Below are 6,152 nucleotides of genomic sequence, written 5' to 3' on the forward strand. Positions count from 1 at the left end.
CTCCCCCTCCACTCCCGCCTCCACTCCCTCCTCCATTCCCTCCCCCTCCACTCCCTCCTCCTCCACTCCCTCCTCCACTCCCTCCTCCACTCCCTCCCTCCTCCATTCCTCCCCCTCCACTCCCTCCCCCTCCACTCCCTCCCCCTCCACTCCCTCCTCCTCCACTCCCTCCCCCTCCATCCCTCCCCTCCACTCCCTCCTCCACTCCCTCCTCCACTCCCTCCTCCTCCATTCCCTCCCCCTCACTCCCTCCCCCTCCATCCTCCCTCCTCCCTCCTCTCCACCTCCACTCCCTCCCTCTCCCTCCCCACTCCACTCCTCCTCCACTCCCTCCTCCACTCCCTCCCTCCTCCACTCCCTCCACTCCCCCTCACTCCCTCCCCCTCCACTCCTCCTCCACTCCCTCCTCCACTCCCTCCCTCCTCCATTCCCTCCCCTCCACTCCCTCCCTCCTCCACTCCCTCCTCCCTCCACTCCCTCCCCCACTCCCCTCCCTCCTCCACTCCCTCCTCCTCTCCATTCCCTCCTCCTCCATTCCCTCCCCTCCACTCCCTCCCTCCTCCATTCCCTCCCCTCCACTCCCTCCCCCTCCACTCACCTCCCCCTCCACTCCCTCCTCCTCCACTCCCTCCCTCCTCCATTCCCTCCCTCTCCACTCCCTCCCCCTCCACTCCCTCCCCCTCCACTCCCTCCCCCTCCACCTCCCTCCTCCACTCCCTCCTCCACTCCCTCCCTCCTCCATTCCCTCCTCCTCCACTCCCTCCTCCTCCACTCCCTCCCTCCTCCATTCCCTCCTCCTCCACTCCCTCCTCCTCCCATTCCCTCCTCCTCCACTCCCTCCCTCCTCCATTCCCTCCCCCTCCACTCCCTCCCCCTCCACTCCCTCCTCCTCCACTCCCTCCCTCCTCCATTCCCTCCCCCTCCACTCCCTCCCTCCTCCATTCCCTCCCCCTCCACTCCCTCCCCTCCATTCCCTCCCCCTCCATTCCCTCCCCCTCCATTCCCTCCCACCTCCACTCCCTCCCTCCTCCACTCCCCCCTCCTCCACTCCCTCCTCCTCCACTCCCTCCTCCTCCACTCCCCCCTCCTCCACTCACCCCCACTCCCCCTCCTCCTCCACTCCCTCCTCCACTCCCTCCTCCTCCACTCCCCCTCCTCTCCCTCCCCCTCCACTCCCTCCCCCTCCACTCCCTCCTCCACTCCCTCCTCCTCCACTCCCTCCCCCTCCACTCCCTCCCTCCTCCACTCCCTCCTCCACTCCCTCCCTCCTCCATTCCCTCCCCTCGACTCCCTCCCCTCCACTCCCTCCCCCTCCACTCCCTCCTCCACTCCCTCCCACCTCCATTCCTTCCCCCTCCACTCCCTCCCCCTCTACTCCCTCCCACTCCACTCCCTCCCCCTCAACTCCCTCCCCCTCCACTCCCTCCTCCACTCCCTCCTCCACTCCCTCCCTCCTCCATTCCCTCCCTCCTCCACTCCCTCCTCCTCCACTCCCTCCTCCACTCCCTCCCTCCTCCATTCCCTCCCCCTCCACTCCCACCCCCTCCATCCCTCCCCCTCCACTCCCTCCTCCACTCCCTCCCTCCTCCACTCCCTCCTCCACTCCCTCCCTCCTCCATTCCTCCTCCTCCACTCCCTCCCTCCTCCATTCCCTCCCCTCCACTCCCTCCCCCTCCACTCCCTCCTCCACTCCCCCCTCCACTCCCTCCCTCCTCCATTCCCTCCCCCTCCACTCCCTCCCCTCCACTCCTCCTCCACTCCCTCCTCCACTCCCTCCCTCCTCCATTCCCTCCTCCTCCATTCCCTCCTCCTCCACTCCCTCCCTCCTCCATTCCCTCCCCCTCCACTCCCTCCCCCTCCACTCCCTCCTCCACTCCCTCCTCCACTCCCACCTCCACTCCCTCCCTCCTCCATTCCCTCCCCCTCCACTCCCTCCTCCACTCCTCCTCCACTCCCTCCCTCCTCCATTCCCTCCCCTCCACTCCACTCCCCCTCCACTCCACTCCCTCCTCCACTCCCTCCCTCCTCCATTCCCTCCTCCTCCATTCCCTCCTCCTCCACTCCCTGCCTCCTCCATTCCCTCCTCCTCCACTCCCTCCCTCCTCCATTCCCTCCCCCTCCACTCCCTCCCCCTCCACTCCCTCCCCCTCCACTCCCTCCCCCTCCACTCCCTCCTCCTCCACTCCCTCCCTCCTCCATTCCCTCCCCTCCACTCCCTCCCCCTCCACTCCCTCCCCCTCCACTCCCTCCCTCCTCCATTCCCTCCCCCTCCACTCCCTCCCCCTCCACTCCCTCCTCCACTCCCTCTCTCCTCCATTCCCTCCCCCTCCACTCCCTCCCCCTCCACTCCCTCCTCCACTCCCTCCTCCACTCCCTCCCTCCTCCATTCCCTCCCCCTCCACTCCCTCCTCCACTCCCTCCTCCACTCCCTCCCTCCTCCATTCCCTCCCCCTCCACTCCTCCCCCTCCACTCCCTCCTCCACTCCCTCCTCCACTCCCTCCCTCCTCCATTCCCTCCTCCTCCATTCCCTCCTCCTCCACTCCCTCCCCCTCCACTCCCTCCCCCTCCACTCCCTCCTCCTCCACTCCCTCCCTCCTCCATTCCCTCCCCCTCCACTCCCTCCCCTCCACTCCCTCCCCCTCCACTCCCTCCCTCATTCCCTCCCCCTCCACTCCCTCCCCCTCCACTCCCTCCCCCTCCACTCCCTCCCCCTCCACTCCCTCCTCCTCCATTCCCTCCTCCTCCATTCCCTCCCCTCCACTCCCTCCCCCCTCCATTCCCTCCCCCTCCACTCCCTCCCCCCTCCACTCCCTTCCTCCTCCATTCCCTCCCTCCTCCATTCCCTCCTCCTCCATTCCCTCCTCCTCCATTCCCTCCCCCTCCACTCCCTCCCCCTCCACTCCCTTCCTCCTCCATTCCCTCCTCCTCCACTCCCTCCCTCCTCCATTCCCTCCTCCTCCATTCCCTCCTCCTCCATTCCCTCCTCCTCCACTCCCTCCCCCTCCACTCCTCCCCCTCCACTCCCTCCCCCTCCACTCCCTCCTCCACTCCCTCCCTCCTCCATTCCCTCCCCCTCCACTCCCTCCCCCTCCACTCCCTCCCTCCTCCATTCCCTCCTCCTCCACTCCTTCCCCCTCCACTCCATCCCCCTCCACTCCCTCCCCCTCCACTCCCTCCTCCTCCATTCCCTCCTCCTCCATTCCCTCCCCCTCCACTCCCTCCCCCTCCATTCCTCCCCCTCCACTCCCTCCCCCTCCACTCCCTTCCTCCTCCATTCCCTCCTCCTCCATTCCCTCCTCCTCCATTCCCTCCCCCTCCACTCCCTCCCCCTCCATTCCCTCCCCCTCCACTCCCTCCCCCTCCACTCCCTTCCTCCTCCATTCCCTCCTCCTCCATTCCCTCCCCCTCCATTCCCTCCTCCTCCATTCCCTCCCCCTCCACTCCTTCCCCCTCCACTCCATCCCCCTCCACTCCCTCCCCCTCCACTCCCTCCTCCTCCATTCCCTCCTCCTCCATTCCCTCCCCCTCCACTCCCTCCCCCTCCATTCCCTCCCCCTCCACTCCCTCCCCCTCCACTCCCTTCCTCCTCCATTCCCTCCTCCTCCATTCCCTCCTCCTCCATTCCCTCCTCCTCCACTCCCTTCCTCCTCCATTCCCTCCTCCTCCATTCCCTCCTCCTCCATTCCCTCCCCCTCCACTCCCTCCCCCTCCATTCCCTCCCCCTCCACTCCCTCCCCCTCCACTCCCTCCTCCTCCATTCCCTCCCCCTCCATTCCCTCCCCCTCCACTCCCTCCCCCCTCCACTCCCTCCCCCTCCACTCCCTCCCCCTCCACTCCCTCCCCCTGCACTCCCTCCTCCTCCACTCCCTCCTCCACAACCTCCATCGGCTCCCGCCGGGCCCCCCGCCGACCGGGTGATCGCTCCCCCCCCCGTCTTGGCGCTCCCCCTGAGGGGGCGTGGCTGCAGCGCTGGCTCACCGCCGCACGGGGTGACTCCGCACTCGCCCGCGTACTCCACCACGAACACGAAGTCGCGGGCTGCGTGACTCCCACACTCAGATGACCGACACCACACCGACGCTGCAGCGCTGCGCCCACTCTCTCGCGCACATCGCCTCCTCCCCGCGCAGTCGCACACCACACACATCGCAGACACCACGCCGACGTTCTACCCACACACACAGAAATCACACTGCACCGACACTCTGTACTCAAGTTTATTAACAACTACACTGCCTGGGGTGAATATTTTGCGAGAAGAGCTTGGTCTAAGTCTGCCTAAGAACCCAGTCACTCAGACGTCCTGCCACGTCCCTCGAAGCTGCACTCACGCTGTGAGAGTCGGAGGGAGAAGGACGAGAGAAAACTTCACGTGTCGCTGCTTCGTAGCGGCACTCGCTGGCATCACACGGACGCTGCGAGCGGCTCGAGGAGGCAGGACGGCGGGGGGGGTCTTGACGGCCCGGAGGTTGAAGACCAGAGCCCACAATTGTCCCGGGTTACTCTTTTCATTCCCTTAACCTCAAAGGCCCGGGGTGCCATTGTACCGCGCGGCCAATCGTGCGCCTACCTGCGGTTACCCCCCCCCTCCCCCCCGTTGCCGCGTCCTCCCTCGAGTGCTGCGCGACGGCGGCGGCGGCCACCCATCGTCCCTCGTTGCCCATTGCCTGGAGGGGCTCTTGCGCCTTCGCTTGCCTAATATTCCGCCCCCCATCCTCCCCCCAATGTCGCGAGTAACTCATTGCGGTTGGCCCAGGGAACCTTTTCTTTCTGCGCCCATACAATTTCAAACCAATTTCATGGCATCGCAATGTAACAGTCGGCCAATCTCCAGGCACCGGGAAACCGTGGGACTTCCCCTCTAGGGGCCCTTCGGATTAAAACCCGACGTGCCAGGCACTCCCCCGCCAGGACACGACTACGTGGGTGCGAGTGCTGCGTGTGTGCTGCCTGTGCTCAGGGTGGGGGTAGAGGACAGGCGCGGCGCTTGCGGAGTTACTCCGCGGCGTTGCTCTCCGTGTTTCTCAAGACGTGAACATTGCTCACTGGTCATTGCACAAGCACAGAACTTTTTTACACATTTTAGCAGCAACAAACATTTTTTTACAAGCAACCATTCCAGCCAGTGTCGCGCTTTGTATAAACACTGAGAGGAGCGCGGAATTTGGCCAACAAAGCGGTTCCAAGCCATACGGCGTCGCTCAGTTTAACGGAGCGAACAGCGAACGAGAAGACGTCGCCTTCTACCGTTGTTGATGTTCTCCACACACCGCTAGCGATGATTACGCAGTGTTCTGTATTGAGATGTTATTTGAAAAAAAAGTGTATTCACGGCTACATCTCGGTATGCGAACGGAGTTGCTCTCGCTGCCACTGGACAGCAGCTGAGGGTGCAGCTGCATCCCGTGCTGAGCAGAGCTGGGGGCACGGAATTCCGCCTGTCCGTAGCAGAACGCGTGGGCTGCGTGTGCGTGGTTGTGCACATGTATGGGGAGCGGTAGTGTCGCGGTTAGCGCGCTGCGCTACGAACTCAGCGACCCGAGTTCGATTTCCGTTCACGTCCAACACCATTGACGACTATTTGAACCGATCCTGGGCCTCCCCTCGGTCCACTCAGCCTCAAATGAGTACCTGGTGCGATGCGTAAACATCGCCAATAGGGAGACGGGCGGCCGAACGGGGCTCTGGCCACCCAGCCCTGGCGTGTGCCGTCTCGGCCTTCATCGGTGCTCGCAAACAGCGCTCGCTCTGACACAGTGTGTGGATGTGTGTGGGCAGTTGGAGGCAGTCGCCCTCCAACAACAACAGCGGAGGGTAGAGGAGCGACGCTCACAACGAGCGGAGCGCCGAACGGCTAAAATGAAGTTGGCACAGTAGGGGGCACAGGTGGTGCACATTCCCGTCATCTCAGTCAACCCCAGGGCACCTGGGTCTGTGCCTTGACTGCCTGCCAGCGAGCCGTCGACACTTCACGGGACCTCAGAGTGCACCTGGCCTGGCACAAGCCCCGTGGTGACGTCCTGCCACTTGCTTACACACGCACCAGGCACACTGCAAAACTTGAAAAATAAACGAATTTAAATAATTTTAATGAGCAGCTAAATAATGTGGATATACTCATCCCAGCCATATGAATGTGGGATTTTCAAAG

This window comes from Lampetra fluviatilis, chromosome 7 (genome assembly GCF_964198595.1).
Source record: "Lampetra fluviatilis chromosome 7, kcLamFluv1.1, whole genome shotgun sequence".
In the NCBI taxonomy this organism is placed as follows: Eukaryota; Metazoa; Chordata; class Hyperoartia; order Petromyzontiformes; family Petromyzontidae; genus Lampetra; species Lampetra fluviatilis.